General features: G+C 39.4%; 1 pseudogene; it reads right to left on the bottom strand.

Annotated features, from left to right (window-relative positions):
- The window catches only part of LOC122477112, a 43,656-nt pseudogene extending 29,099 nt beyond the window's left edge, over positions 1 to 14,557 (bottom strand).
- Between the last annotated feature and the right edge of the window lie 782 nt (positions 14,558 to 15,339).

The raw sequence follows: 15,339 nt of genomic DNA, 5'->3' as shown, positions 1-15,339 counted from the left end.
CAACCAACAGAGCAGAAAGAAAAACAATAAGAGAATATTATGAGCAATTATATGCTAATAAAATGCACAATCTGGAAGAAATGGACAAATTCCTAGAAACATATACACTACCCAAACTGAAACAGGAAGAGATAGGAAATTTGAACAGACCCATAACCAGTAAGGAACTCGAATTAATAATAAAAAATCTCCCAAAACACAAGAGTCCAGGGCCAGATGGCTTCACAGGGGAATTCTACCAAACATTTAAGGAAGAGTTAACACATATTATCTTGAAGCTGTTCCAAAAAATAGAAATGGAAGGAAAACTTCCGAACTCATTTTATGAAGCCAGCATTACCTTGATTCCAAAACCAGAGACCCCACCAACAAGGAGAACTATAGATCAATTTCCCTGATGAACATGGATGCAAAAATCCTCAACAAGATATTAGCCAGGTGGATCCAACAATACATTAAAAAAAATTATTCACCATGACCAAGTGGGATTTATACCTGGGATGCAGGACTGGTTCAATATCCGCAAAACAATTAACATGATTCATCACATCAATAAGAGAAAGGACAAGAACCATATGATCCTCTCAATAGATGCAGAGAAAGCATTTGACAAAATACAGCATCCTTTCTTTATAAAAACCCTTAAGAACGTAGGGATAGAAGGATCATACCTGGAGATCATAAAAAGCCATATAAGAATGACCCAACGCTAATATCATCCTCAATGGGGAATAACTGAGAGCTTTCCTCGTAAGGTCAGGAACAAGACAGAGATGTTTACTCTCGCCACTGTTATTCAACATAGTATTGGAAGTCTTAGCCTCTGCAATCAGACAACACACACAAAAAAATAAAAGGCATCCAAATCGGCCAAGAGGAGGTCAAACATTCATTCTTCGCAGATGACATGATACTCTACATGGAAAACCCAAAAGATTCCACCAAAAAACTGCTAGAACTGATTCATGAATTCAGCAAAGTTGCAGGATATAAAATCAATGCACAGAAATCAGTTGCATTCCTATACACCAACAATGAAGTGACACAAAGAGAAATCAAGGAATCAATCCCATTTACAATTGCACCAAAACCCATAAAATACCTAGGAATAAATCTAACCAAAGAGGTGAAAAATCTATACACTGAAAACTATAGAAAGCTTATGAAAGAAATTGAAGAAGACACAAAAAAATGGAAAAAATATTCCATGTTCCTGTACAGGAAGAACAAATATTGTTAAAATGTCTAGGGGCTCCTGGGTGGCACAGTTGGTTAAGCGTCCGACTTCAGCCAGGTCACGATCTCACGGTCTGGGAGTTCGAGCCCCGCGTCAGGCTCTGGGCTAATGGCTCAGAGCCTGGAGCCTGTTTCCGATTCTGGGTCTCCCTCTCTCTCTGCCCCTCCCCCATTCATGCTCTGTCTCTCTCTGTCCCGAAAATAAATAAAAATGTTGAAAAAAAATTTTTTAAATGTCTATAATACCCAAATGAATCTACATACTCAGTGCAATCCCTATCAAAATAACACCAGCATTTTCACAGAGCTAGAACAAATAATCCTAAAATTTTATGGAACCAGAAAAGACCACGAATAGCCAAAGCAATCTTGAAAAAGAAAACCAAAGCAGGAGGCATCACAATCCCCAACTTCAAGCTATACTACAAAGCTGTAATCATCAAGACGGTATGGTACTGGCACAAGAACAGACACTCAGATCAATGGAACAGAATAGAGAACCCAGAAATGGACCCAAAAACGTATGGCCAACTAATCTTTGACAAAGCAGGAAAGAATATCCAATGGAATAAAGACAGTCTTTTCAGCAAGTGGTGCTGAGAAAACTGGACAGCGACATGTAGAAGAATGAACCTGGACCACTTTCTTACACCATACACAAAAATAAACTCAAAATGGATGAAAGTCCTCAATGTAAGACAGGAAGCCATCAAAATCCTCGAGGAAAAAGCAGGCAGAAACCTCTTTGATCTTGACCGCAGCAACTTCTTACTCAGCACGTCTCCAGAGGCAAGGCAAACAAAAGCAAAAATGAACTACTGGGACCTCATCAAAATAAAAAGCTTCTGCACATCAAAGGAAATAATTAGCAAAACTAAAAGGCAACTGAGAGAATGGGAGAAGATATTTACAAACAACATATCAGATAAAGGGTTAGTATCCAAAATCTGTAAAGAACTTATTAAACTCAATGCCCAAAAATCAAATAATCCAGTGAAGAAATGGGAAAAAGACATGACTAGACACTTCTCCAAAGAATACATCCATATGGCTAACTGACACAAGAAAAAATGCTCAACTTCACTCATCGTCAGGAAAATACAAATCAAAACCACAATGAGATTCCACCTTACACCTGTCAGAATGGCTAACATTAACAACTCAGGCAACAACACATGTTGGCAAGGATGTGGAGAAAGAGGATCTCTTTTGCATTTTTTGTGGGAATGCAAACTGGTGCAGCCACTCTGGAAAACAGTATGGAGGTTCCTCAAAAAACTAAAAATAGAACTACCGTACCACCCAGAAATTGCACTACTAGGCATTTATCCAAGGTATACAGGTGTGCTGTTTTGAAGGGACAGATGCACCCCAATGTTTATAGCAGCACTATCAACAATAGCCAAAGTATGGAAAGAGCCCAAATGTCCATCGATGGATGAATGGATAAAGAAGATGTGGTATAGCTCTCTCCCCGGTATCTCACCGCTGCGTCAGTGCAGTTAGGCATCAGCAAATTAATGAGAGGAGAGAGGAGGCCCCTGCTCTTGGGCACCCGCAGGAACTTACTCCAGCTCCAGACACACCGTAAACACTTTCATCTAACGGAAGATAAGCTGTGAAATCGGATTTCTGAACCACAAGACACTTGTGTAAAAACTGCATTCCATTCCAGGCCTGAAATGTTCCAAAGCTCAGTTCGCTATCAGTATCCCAGGTGGTGCAATTAATAAAGAGCTAGTGTGGGGCTACTGGCACAAACAAGGCAGCTCCTTAGAACATGAACTTCCTATTTGTTCCATTCCTTGGGTAGATAACGCCTGTTAATTACTCTGGAGGTTTTGTTAGAACATTTTATCTGGTCTCGCTGGATCAAGCTCTCCTCTCCAGATCGCCCTATATGGGGAACTGAAAATAATCCTCATTTCAATGAAATTATTTTGGCGAGGAGAGAGGGAAGATGGCAGTGTAGAAGGACGCTGGGCTCACCGCGCGTCCTGCTGATCACTTAGATTCCACCTACATTTGCGTAAATAACCCAGAAAACCGCCAGAGGATTAGCAGAACGGAGTCTCCAGAGCCAAGCGCAGACGAGAGGCCCACGGAAGAGGGGCCCCTCCTAAAGTGGATCACCAAAGGAGAAGCGAGCTAAGCCTGCCCCTCCTGCCCCCGTGCACCTTGCCTACCCACCCCAGCTAATACGCCAGATCCCCAGCATCACAAGCCTGGCAGTGTGCAAGTAGACCAGACAGGCCACGCCACCCCACAGTGAATCCCGCCCCTAGGAGAGGGGAAGAGAAGGCACACACCAGTCTGACTGTGGCCCCAGCAGTGGGCTGGGGGCAGACATCAGGTCTGACTGCGGCCCCATCCACCAAGTCCAGTTATACACTACAGCACAGGGGAAGTGCCCTGCAGGTCCTCACCACCCCAGGGACTATCCAAAATGACCAAGCGGAAGAATTCCCCTCAGAAGAATCTCCAGGAAATAACAACAGCTAATGAACTGATAAAAAGGATTTAAATAATATAACAGAAAGTGAATTTAGAATAATAGTAATAAAATTAACCGCTGGGCTTGAAAACAGTATAGAGGACAGCAGAGAATCTCTTGCTACAGAGATCAAGTGACTAAGGTACAGTCACGAGGAGCTAAAAAGCGCTTTAAATGAAATGCAAAACAAAATGGAAACCACCACAGCTCGGATTGAAGAGGCAGAGGAGAGAATAGGTGAACTAGAAGATAAAGTTATGGAAAAAGAGGAAGCTGAGAGAAAGAGAGATAAAAAAAATCCAGGAGTATGAGGGGAAAATTAGAGAACTAAGTGATACACTAAAAAGAAATAATATACGCATAATTGGTATCCCAGAGGAGGAAGAGAGAGGGAAAGGTGCTGAAGGGGTACTTGAAGAAATTATAGCTGAGAACTTCCCTGAACTGGGGAAGGAAAAAGGCATTGAAATCCAAGAGGCACAGAGAACTCCCTTCAGACGTAACTTGAATCGATCTTCTGCACGACATATCATAGTGAAACTGGCAAAATACAAGGATAAAGAGAAAATTATGAAAGCAGCAAGGGATAAACATGCCCTCACATATAAAGGGAGACCTATAAGACTCCTGACTGATCTCTGTTTTGAAACTTGGCAGGCCAGAAAGAATTGGCGCGAGATCTTCAGTGTGCTAAACAGAAAAAATATGCAGCCGAGAATCCTTTATCCAGCAAGTCTGTCATTTAGAATAGAAGGAGAGATAAAGGTCTTCCCAAACAAACAAAAACTGAAGGAATTTGTCACCACTAAACCAGCCCTACAAGAGATCCTAAGGGGGTCCCTGTGACACAAAGTACCAGAGACATCACTACAAGCATAAAACATACAGACATCACAATGACTCTAAACCCATATCTTTCTATAATAACACTGAATGTAAATGGATTAAATGCGCCAACCAAAAGACATAGGGTATCAGAATGGATAAAAAAACAAGACCCATCTATTTTCTGTCTACAAGAGACTCATTTTAGACCTGAGGACACCTTTAGATTGAGAGTGAGGGGATGGAGAACTATTTATCATGCTACTGGAAGCCAAAAGAAAGCTGGAGTAGCCATACTTATATCAGAAAAACTAGACTTTAAATTAAAGGCTGTAACAAGAAATGAAGAGGGCATTATATAATAATTACAGGGTCTATCCATCAGGAAGAGCTAACAATTATAAATGTCTATGCTCCGAATACAGGAGCCCCCAAATATATAAAACAATTACTCATGAACATAAGCAACCTTATCGATAAGAATGTAGTAATTGCAGGGGACTTTAACACCCCACTTACAGAAATGGATAGATCATCTAGACACATGGTCAATAAAGACACAAGGGCCCTGAATGATACATGGGATCAGATGGACTTGACAGATATAATTAGAACTCTGCATCCCAAAGCAACAGAATATACTTTCTTCTCGAGTGCACATGGAACATTCTCCAAGATAGATCATATACTGGGTCACAAAACAGCCCTTCATAAGTATACAAGAATTGAAATTATACCATGCATACTTTCAGACCACAATGCTATGAAGCTTGAAATCAACCACAGGAAAAAGTCTGGAAAACCTCCAAAAGCATGGAGGTTAAAGAACCCCTACTAAAGAATGATTGGGTCAACCAGGCAATTAGAGAAGAAATTAAAAATATATGGAAACAAACGAAACTGAAAATACAACAATCCAAACGCTTTGGGATGCAGCGAAGGCAGTCCTGAGAGGAAAATGCATTGCAATCCAGGCCTATCTCAAGAAACAAGAAAAATCCCAAATACAAAATCTAACAGCACACCTAAAGGAACTAGAAGCAGAACAGCAAAGGCAGCCTAAACCCAGCACAAGAAGAGAAATAATAAAGATCAGAGCAGAAATAAACAATATAGAATCTAAAAAAACTGTAGAGCAGATAAACGAATCCAAGAGTTGGTTTTTTGAAAAAATAAACAAAATTGACAAACCTCTAGCCAGGCTTCTCAAAAAGAAAAGGGAGATGACCCAAATAGATAAAATCGTGAATGAAAATGGAATGATTACAACCAATCCCTCAGAGATACAAACAATTATCAGGGAATACTATGAAAAATTACATGCCAACAGATTGGACAACGTGGAAGAAATGGACAAATTCCTAAACACCCACACTCTTCCAAAACTCAATCAGGAGGAAATAGAAAGCTTGAAGAGACCCATAACCCGCGAAGAAATTGAATCGGTTATCAAAAATCTCCCAACAAATAAGAGTCCAGGACCAGATGGCTTCCCAGGGGAGTTCTACCAGACGTTTAAAGCAGAGATAATACCTATCCTTCTCAAGCTATTCCAAGAAATAGAAAGGGAAGGAAAACTTCCAGACTCATTCTATGAAGCCAGTATTACTTTGATTCCTAAACCAGACAGAGACCCAGGAAAAAAAGAGAACTACAGGTCAATATTCCTGATGAATATGGATGCAAAAATTCTCAATAAGATACTAGCAAATCGAATTCAACGGCATATAAAAAGAATTATTCACTATGACCAAGTGGGATTCATTCCTGGGATGCAGGGCTGGTTCAACATTTGCAAATCAATCAACGTGATACATCACATTAATAAAAGAAAAGAGAAGAACCATATGATCCTGTCAATCGATGCAGAAAAGGCCTTTGACAAAATCCAGCACCCTTTATTAATAAAAACCCTTGAGAAAGTCGGGATAGAAGGAACATACTTAAAGATCATAAAAGCCATTTATGAAAAGCCCACAGCTAACATCATCCTCAACAGGGAAAAACTGAGAGCTTTTTCCCTGAGATCAGGAACACGACAGGGATGCCTACTCTCACCGCTGTTGTTTAACATAGTGCTGGAAGTTCTAGCATCAGCAATCAGACAACAAAAGGAAATCAAAGGCATCAAAATTGGCAAAGAGAAAGTCAAGCTTTCACTTTTTGCAGATGACATGATATTATACATGGAAAATCCGATAGACTCCACCAAAAGTCTGCTAGAACTGATACAGGAATTCAGCAAAGTTGCAGGATACAAAATCAATGTACAGAAATCAGTTGCATTCTTATGCACTAACAATGAAGCAACAGAAAGACAAATAAAGAAACTGATCCCATTCACAATTGCACCAAGAAGCATAAAATACCTAGGAATAAATCTAACCAAACATGTAGAAGATCTGTATGCTGAAAACTATAGAAAGCTTATGAAGGTCATTGAAGAAGATATAAAGAAATGGAAAGACATTTCCTGCTCATGGATTGGAAGAATAAATATTGTCAAAATGTCAATACTACCCAAAGCTATCTACACATTCAATGCAATCCCAATCAAAATTGTATCAGCATTCTTCTCGAAACTAGAACAAGCAATCCTAAAATTCATATGGAACCACAAAAGGCCCCGAATAGCCAAAGTAGTTCTGAAGAAGACGACCAAAGCAGGAGGCATCACAATCCCAGACTTTAGCCTCTACTACAAAGCTGTAATCATCAAGACAGCATGGTATTGACACAAAAACAGACACATAGACCAATGGAATAGAATAGAAACCCCAGAACTAGACCCACAAACGTATGGCCAACTCATCTTTGACAAAGCAGGAAAGAACATCCAATGGAAAAAAGACAGTCTCTTTAACAAATGGTGCTGGGAGAACTGGACAGCAACATGCAAAAGGTTGAAACTAGACCACTTTCTCACACCATTCACAAAAATAAACTCAAAATGGATAAAGGACCTGAATGTGAGACAGGGAACCATCAAAACCTTAGATGAGAAAGCAGGAAAAGACCTCTCTGACCTCAGCCGTAGCAATCTCTTACTTGACACATCCCCAAAGTCAAGGGAATTAAAAGCAAAAGTGAATTACTGGGACTTTATGAAGATAAAAAGCTTCTGCACAGCAAAGGAAACAACCAACAAAACTAAAAGGCAACCAACGGAATGGGAAAAGATATTTTCAAATGACCTATCTGACAAAGGGCTAGTATCCAAAATCTATAAAGAGCTCACCAAACTCCACACCCGAAAAACAAATAACCCAGTGAAGAAATGGGCAGAAAACATGAATAGACACTTCTCTAAAGAAGACATCCGGATGGCCAACAGGCACATGAAAAGATGTTCAACGTCGCTCCTTATCAGGGAAATACAAATCAAAACCACACTCAGGTATCACCTCACGCCAGTCAGAGTGGCCAAAATGAACAAATCAGGAGACTATAGATGCTGGAGAGGATGTGGAGATACGGGAACCCTCTTGCACTGTTGGTGGGAATGCAAATTGGTGCAGCTGCTCTGGAAAGCAGTGTGGAGGTTCCTCAGAAAATTAAAAATAGATCTACCTTATGACCCAGCAATAGCACTGCTAGGAATTCATCCAAGGGATACAGGAGTACTGATGCATAGGGGCCCTTGTACCCCAATGTTTATATCAGCACTCTCAACAATAGCCAAATTATGGAAAGAGCCTAAATGTCCATCAACTGATGAATGGATAAAGAAATTGTGGTTTATATACACAATTAAATACTACGTGGCAATGAGAAAAAATGAAATATGGCCTTTTGTAGCAACGTGGATGGAACTGGAGAGTGTGATGCTAAGTGAAATAAGCCATACAGAGAAAGAGAGATACCATATGGTTTCACTCTTATGTGGATCCTGAGAAACTTAACAGAAACCCATGGGGGAGGGGAAGGAAAAAAAATGAGGTTAGAGTGGGAGAGAGCCAAAGCATAAGAGACTGTTAAAAACTGAGAACAAACTGAGGGTTGATGGGGGTGGGAGGGAGGGGAGGGTGGGTGATGGGTATTGAGGAGGGCACCTTTTGGGATGAGCACTGGGTGTTTTATGGAAACCAATTTGACAATAAATTTCATATATTAAAAAAAATAAAATAAAATAAAATTTCTTAGACCTTCAAAAAAAAAAGAAGATGTGGTATATATATACAATGGCGTATTACTCGGCAATCAAAAAGAATGAAATCTTGCCATTTGCAACTACGTGGATGGAACTGCAGGGTATTATGCTAAGTGTAATTAGTCAGAGAAGGACAAAAATCATATAACTTCACTCATATGAGGACCTGAAAAGACAAAACATGTGAATATAAGGGAAGGGAAACAAAAATAATATAAAAACAGGGAGGGGGACAAAACAGAAGAGACTCATAAATATGGAGAACAAACAGGGCTACTGCAGGGGTTTTGGGATTGGGGATGGGCTAAATGGGTAAGGGGCACTAAGGAATCTCTTCCCAAATTCATTGTTGCACTATATGCTAACTAATTTGGATGTAAATTAAAAAGAAAAAAAAACTAAATTAAAAAAATCCTAAAGACTCAACCAAAAAACTGTTGGAAAAAATTCGTTAAAGCTTTAGGATATACAATCAATAAAGAAAAATTAGTTGTGTTCCTATACACTAACAACAAACTGTTAAACAAAGAAAATAATCTCAAATTACAATACCATCAAAACAACAAAATATTTAGCGATAAATTTAAGGTGAAAGATCTGTATATTGAAAACTAGAAGATATTGGTAAGAGAAATTGAAGAAGAAACAAATAGAAAACTGTTCTGTGTTTATTGAGCAGAATAATTAATATTGTTCAAATGTCCATATTACACACATTACACAATGCGATATATAAATTAAATGTTGGGGCGCCTGGGTGGCGCAGTCGGTTGAGCATCCGACTTCAGCCAGGTCACGATCTCGCGGTCCGGGAGTTCGAGCCCCGTGTCAGGCTCTGGGCTGATGGCTCAGAGCCTGGAGCCTGTTTCTGATTCTGTGTCTCCCTCTCTCTCTGCCCCTCCCCCGTTCATGCTCTGTCTCTCTCTGTTCCAAAAATAAATAAACGTTGATAAAAAAATTAAATGTAATCCCTATCAAAATTCCAATGGAATTTTATCAGAAATATAATAAAAATCCTAAAATTTGCATGAAACCACGGAAGACTTCACATACCCAAAAAAATATTGAGAAAGAAGAACAAAGCTGGAGACATCACATTTCTTGATTTCAACCTTTATTACAAAACTAAATAATCAAAACATCAAGGTAGTGTCATAAAATCATACAAATAGAGAAATGGAACAGAATTGAGAGCCCAGAAGTAAACTCACATATAGATGGTGAACTAATATTTGGCAAGAATGCCAAGAATACTCAATGGGGCAAAGACATTCTCTTCAATAAATTGTACTGAGAAACTGGATATTCACATGACAGTGAATGAAGGTTGACCCCTATCTTACACCATTCACAAAAATTGACTCAAAATGGACTAAAGACTTAAATTTAATACCTGAAGTTCCTCCTACAAGAAAACAAAAGGATATTGATCTTGGCAACTATATATTTGGATATGATGCCAAAGTCACAGGGAACAATAGCAAAAATAAACAATTAGGACTACATCAAACTAAAAAACTTCTGCACAACAAAATAAATGATAAACAAAATGAAAACACAGCATACAGAATGGGAGAAAATATTTGCAAACCATATATTCAAAATATATAAGGAAACAATACAACTGAATAGTAATCATCATCATCATCATCATCATCATCTGATTTTAAAATGGGCCTAAGATCTGCATAGACTGTTTTCCTCAGAAGATATATAAATGGCTAACAGGTCCTTGAAAATATGCTCAACATCACTGACCATTAGAGAAATGCAAATCAAAACCACAGTGAGATCTCACTTCACATCTGTTAGAATGTCTATTATCAAAATGCAAGAGATATGTGTGTTGACAAGAATGTGAAGATAACGGAATTGTTCTGCACTGTTGGTGGGAATGTAAATTGGAACAGCCACTATGGAAAACTGGAGGCTTTTCAAAAAACTTAAAAATAGAACTACCATATGACCCAAGAATCCAACTTCTGGGTATATATTCAAAGGAAATGAAGTCACTATCTCAAAAAGATATCTGCACTCCCATGTTTCTTTGAAGTATTGTTCACAATAGCCAAGACATGGAAACAACTTAATTATGCACTTATGGATAAATGAATCAAGAAAATGTAAATAATATTTACATTACAAATGTGAATAATATTCAGCCATGAGAAAGGATATCCTGCCATTTGAGACAACATGGATGGACCTTGGGGACATTATGCTAAGTGAAATAAGTCAGAGAAAGACGAACATTGTATGTTGTCATATGTGGAGTCTAAAAAAGTCAAACTCAGAAACAGAGTAGACTGGTGGTTGCCAAGTAGGTGCGGGTAACAGGGAGATGTAGTTCAAAGGGTACAAAATTGCAGTTATCAGATGAGTTAGTCCTGGGGATCTAACGTACAGCCTGATGACTTTAGTTAACAATAGTGTATTATAAACTGAAATTTGCTAAGACAGTAGATCTTAAATGTTATTAACACACACACACACACACACACACACACACACACACCACACAAGGTAACTAGTGAGGTGATGGATGTTAACTAACAAATTTGTGGTAATAATTTCACAATATATATGTATATCAAATAATCACATTGTACACCTTAAACTTACACAATGTTTTTTTGTCAATTCATTTAAATAAAGGTGGAAAAATTTTTGAAAAAATTTAAAACAAGAGTAATCTTATCTTCTAGCCTTAAAACAAACTTTAAAACACTTTAAATATGAATGGGGTGGCTCATTTGGTTGAGCGTCCGACTCTTGGTTTAGGCTCAGGTCATGATCGTGGGATCGAGCCCCACATCAGGCACCATGCTGAGTGTGGAGCCTACTTAAGATTCTCTCCCTCCCTCTCTCTGCCCTTCCCCAACTTATGCTCTCCCTCTCTCCCTCTCTCCCTCTCTCTCTCTCTCTCTCTCAAAAAAAAATATATATATGAAAAAAGTGCTTTTAAATTCAAGTTAATTGACCTTTAGATTTTGATTTTAATTTCCTACAGTTGTACAGTGAGAAAATTCACTGGATTATATTATTTTATTTCCTCTGATGTTGCTATTTCTCTGTACAAATAAGTAAACTGATACTCTGGATTTTATATAAGCCTTGTGATTTTGTTAATTATAAGCTTACCCGATATAAATGGATGTTAATTTTCTATGTGAGGAAAATCAGCTTCTAATCTGGTATGGTTTAGGTACAGAAATTGTTGATTCTTTAAAAAGTCATATAGGTAATAAGCACCATCATGAAAGTCTTCATGAAAGACAACAAAATGGCTTTGGCAACACAGAGACATATTTTTTGGCCTTGCCAACACACTTTCCTATTTTGAAATTCCAAGAGTTTCAAAGAAGTCAATATAATGATATCATATTAAAGATATAATAAAATTAATGTGGAAATGAGAAAGAATGAAATATGGCCTTTTGTAGCAACGTGGATGGAACTGGAGAGTGTTATGCTAAGTGAAATAAATCATACAGAGAAGGAGAGATTCCATATGTTTTCACTCCTATGTGGATCCTGAGAAACTTAACAGAAGACCATGGGGGAGGGGAAGGAAAAAAAGTGGTTAGAGAGGGAGGGAGCCAAAACATAAGAGACTCCTAAAAACTGAGAACAAACTGAGGGTTTATGGGAGGTGGGAGGGAGGGGTGGGTGGGTGATGGTTATTGAGGAGGGCACCTGTTGGGACGAGCACTGGGTGTTGTATGGAAACCAATTTGACAATAAATTTTATAATAAAAAAATAAAGATATGATAAAATGATAAAATTAACTGGAGAATCCAATCACATATGTGAATTATGGATATAACATTTCAGATAACCCTCAATGCTTACTATAAACTGCAATAAACAAACCTGTATATTTCTAACACCAGAGAGCATTTACCTGAGAAACATATATGAAACCAACTCCATACACTACAAAGGAGACATTGGAAACCATTGGAGTAGGGCAGACTATTTAATAAAAGATACTGGTATTACATGGAAAGAATCCATGTCCACTTTCCTCTACATAAGAATCTATGTCCATTTTCCTCTACATAACACAAGAGAATATTTATTCTAGGTAAATAAGTGTTTCTTTCTCTTTAACCTCCCATATCTTTTAAAATATTTAAGATACCTATTTTTCCTGGAATTTGCTCATATGTATTGGAGTCTCATCTAACTTTGTTTTTCCCAAATGACTAGGTAATTGTTCTAACACCATTCACCAAATGTGTAGAAGAGTTAACACATCAGACCTGAATTTGCTAGCCTAAAAAGGTCTGCTTGCAAGGTTGGCCCTTGGTGGGATTCTGGTAATATATTAGCCACAATGATAATGAAAAAAAAAAAAACAGAAGACCTAATTACTAACATTAGGAACAAGAGAGGTGACATCAGTAGATATTCTACAAATATTAAAAGGATATTAAGTTAACTGGCAAGGCTGAAGGAGAACAGGCACTCTCATACATTGCTAGTGGGTGTGAAAATGTGTAATACCTCTTTGGAGGGATATTTGGGATTACCTAATAAAACTACACTGCACATAACTATCATTTGATCCACCATCCCCATTTCTATAAATATGTCCTGAAGACAGAACTCTAACCATCCAAAAATACATTTGCGTAAGGTTATACTACCATTAATTATAACAGCAAGATATTGGAAATAAATGTCCACATACAGAGTGATTGAACAAATTACGGTAGTGGCACAAGAGAGTGTTATGCAGCTGTAAAGAATGAGAATGATCTCTATGTATCAACTGGCTTCAAGTCTGGAAAATGTGCAAATAGAGAAATTAATGGAATTAATAAAATTTATTTTTTCCTAACTGTGTTTTCCTTAAAAAAACTTTGGTATCCTGTGGCTCTTTCACAGTTCTGAGCTCTGACCAAAAGAGATAAGGAAAAATAAGGAAGTGCCACAAAGGAGAGCTGTAAATCACCAAGTCTAAAGCTTTGCCCAGAAAACAAAAACAAGAAAAAAAGTGAAGGTTGACAGAGGGGAACCTGTGGGACCATCCATAAAATGGTTTCTATAGGTGGTTCCTAGAAACATTCCTCTAAGTCTCAGGATGGGAAAGGGACGGACCTAGGACAGAGCAGACAGAGCACTTACCTTTGCATCCCTAGATGGGAGGGAGCTGTTGGGAGTACAATGGATCTAGGCCCTTTCAGAACCTTATATCCAGGGCAGACCTCAAGAACACTGCTGCCCCAGATGAGATACAGGGGTCCTCTTGGGAGTTGAGAAGCTTGCTGGATTACCAATAAGAAATCCTATGTGAAGACCCCAAAGCATCTAGGTTCCTTCCTCTTTTTTTTTTTTTTTTTTACATTTAGTCCATACTGAAGCTACCAATTCATATATATATATATATGTGTGTGTGTGTGTAAAAATTATATATATATGTATATATATGTGTGTGTGTGTATACATATACACACACACACATATATATACATATACATATATATATAATTTTTAATGTATTTTTGAGAGACAGAGAGAGCACGAGCTGGGGAGGGCAGAGAGAGGGAGACAGAGGATCTGAAGTGGGCTTGGGGAGGACAGCAGAGAGCCTGATGTGGGGCTTGAACCCATGAACCCAAGATAATGGCCTGAGCCGAAGTCAGTGGCTTAACCTACTGAGCCACCCAGGGGCCCCTAGGTTCTTTCCTCTTAAGTGTGTTGCCTCTCACCTTCATTAGAGCTGGCAGGATTGAGGTTAATTCCGCTCTTACATCTCCAGTCAGTTGGAGCCTTGGAGTAAAAGTCAATCTTGTTCCCCTCTCATCCCCCACCCCAACTCACCCCCAATATTGAGCTTAGCCATCCTGACCACTTGAAAGCATAGAAAGAGTGCCAACTAGGTGAGAGGATGGGTGTGGTAACGTAAATCATAGATCCCATTAGTCCCCATCCCTGCCTTTTCAAAGAAAACGCCACGGGTGTTCAGGAATTGTCACTTCACCATTTCCTCTCTCTGGTCTCCCCTAAAGCCAACTCCCTCCGTGAGTCCACCTCCCTTACCGGACACATAGTAATGGAGTCACACACAGCTGGGCTGGGCGGGGAGCCTGGGAGTGGGGGAGGGGTGTTCAGAAGGTGAGAGAAGCAGAGACCCAGGATGGTCCTAGGGACTTCCTGCACCGGACCTATTCTCAGCCACCATGTCCCATGGATGCCATTCCCAGCCTCGCACCCACCTCCTCCAACAGCAACCACTGCTTCTCCATATTTGCCTCCTGCAGGATGACTTCCTGCCTCTTGAGCTCCTGGGCAAAAGACTGAGCCTGGCTCAGACGCTGGCTGAGGGGTTGTGCCCTCTAAAAACAAATGCTGTAATTCCAGTCGCCTGAGAGATCCGTTTTCAGGATGGAGAGACACCTGCCCACCCAGCCCAACATTCTACCACTCCTCCCATGGCCATCTGTCAGTTGTCAGGTGTATGTCCTTCCAGTCCCCTTTCAGTGCGACACACCTCTGTGCTTCTGCAAGTGAGAACGTGGTCACGTGACCCACCACCAGCTTCACGTGACCACGTAGTCAACCTGTCTGCCGCAGCCCTGCAGCATGGATGGTAGAATATTCTGCCCCTGAGGTTGAGATGCTTGC

Source organism: Prionailurus bengalensis, chromosome X (assembly GCF_016509475.1).
Source record: "Prionailurus bengalensis isolate Pbe53 chromosome X, Fcat_Pben_1.1_paternal_pri, whole genome shotgun sequence".
Taxonomy (NCBI): Eukaryota; Metazoa; Chordata; class Mammalia; order Carnivora; family Felidae; genus Prionailurus; species Prionailurus bengalensis.
Note: the sequence above shows the minus strand (reverse complement) of the source record. Positions and strands in the feature narration are given on the sequence as shown.